We start from the raw sequence: 1,448 nt of genomic DNA, 5'->3' as shown, positions 1-1,448 counted from the left end.
CCCCCACCGCCCCCGGCTGCCAGCCCGCACAGCCCTCGGGCGACGCACGCTTGCTTCCCGAACGACGTCAATTCGAATGTGAATGTCGCGCGGGCCATCATCAGAGCGGCACACCTGGGCGGCCACCTGCCCACCCCTTTGCGCAACTAGCGCCAGGCGAGAGAGTGGAGTGGGCGGGGCGGGGCGGGGCGGGGCAGGGGCGCGTGGGATATGAAACATGGCCCTGCGCGACGGTGAGACGGGGCTGCGTCAGAATAAGAGTGAGAGGGACTCGGTGCTTCCTTGACGTGACGTCACGCGGTGTGCGCCGGGCCGGGTCAGTCCGAAAGAAGCGCAGAGCGGAAAATGCCATGAATGGCGAGCGACCCGACGTCAATCCGATCTCCATTCGGCTGACGCATTATTTGTATCGGCACCAAAGTAAAGATGTAGAATGTAGACTGTTGTTTCAAACGCGTCTGAAAAGTTTCAAACGAAATTACTACCGACGATTTCGCAGTTCGAACTGCAAAGGCATTTCCCTCGTCGGAGTACTTTGACAATAAAGGTTCTGTCCTTCAACGACGCTTTCATATTTCTGTACAGGGCGCCCTGTCATGTTATACTCCGTCCTCTTTGTTTGATCCATTCAGTCCCCCCCCCCCTTTTTCCGCCTCCCGCCTTTCCGTCACCCCTCTGCAGCGATCACACTGCGATCGAGTCCGCCGTAATATGCTGAACGGGGTGTCACTTAGAGAGTGTAACGGAAGAACGTTACGTGAACGACAGGATTTCGGAATGTTTAATCGGGCGGAGGTGATCGTGATCCTCCCACTTCTCGAGAGTGATATTCGGAGCAAGACCAACAAGACCTTAGTGGGTTTGTTTCCCCTGTCCGCTCCCATCCGCCCAATTTTACCGTGACGTTGGAAAAGACGCGGGTCTGGAGATTGGGGGGGACACTGAAACAACAAGAGTTGGGAAACTCGCCGCTCACCGAATCTTCGACTGAGGCTGAACTGAATGCAGGAACAAAAATGGTGACCATCTTAAATTTACGCCCTCTATGTGTGCGGCCCGGTGCGGCCCCTCGCTATCGTCATAAATTTTGGCATAGTAGCTCAGTATGCAAGCGGAGCAGGAGGGTCCGCTCAAAAATAAAACGAGTTGGAAACAAGACTCGGTTGGGAAGGAGTTGGGGTAGGGAAGGGGGGGGGGGCGGACATAGTTGCACGAGCGTTGCTAATTAATTCGCAATGCCGCCATTCATCCCCCTCCCTCGTCGCGTCGTGTTGACACCCGGCCAGACGGCGCGCCGCGGTCGCTTTTATTGTACAAAATAAAATAAAAGGGAGTTGGGGGGGGGGGTCGGAATTAGGGAAAGAGAGGGGGCGGCGCTGCTCTCCGCGCTTGGTTAGACAAGTTTTACAAATTTAGCCAACATTCACGCGCGGCACTAACCGCCCTGT

The 1,448-nt window shown here is 55.9% G+C and overlaps 1 protein-coding gene across 1 annotated transcript in view; it reads left to right on the top strand.

Moving 5' to 3' along the window:
* LOC113204360 (programmed cell death protein 2) overlaps positions 1-1,448 on the top strand; it is a 20,088-nt gene that overhangs the window by 1,133 nt on the left and 17,507 nt on the right. The window lies entirely within an intron of this gene.

Source organism: Frankliniella occidentalis, unplaced genomic scaffold, assembly GCF_000697945.3.
Source record: "Frankliniella occidentalis isolate FOCC.00 unplaced genomic scaffold, Focc_3.1 Scaffold336, whole genome shotgun sequence".
Lineage (NCBI taxonomy): Eukaryota > Metazoa > Arthropoda > Insecta > Thysanoptera > Thripidae > Frankliniella > Frankliniella occidentalis.
Note: the sequence above shows the minus strand (reverse complement) of the source record. Positions and strands in the feature narration are given on the sequence as shown.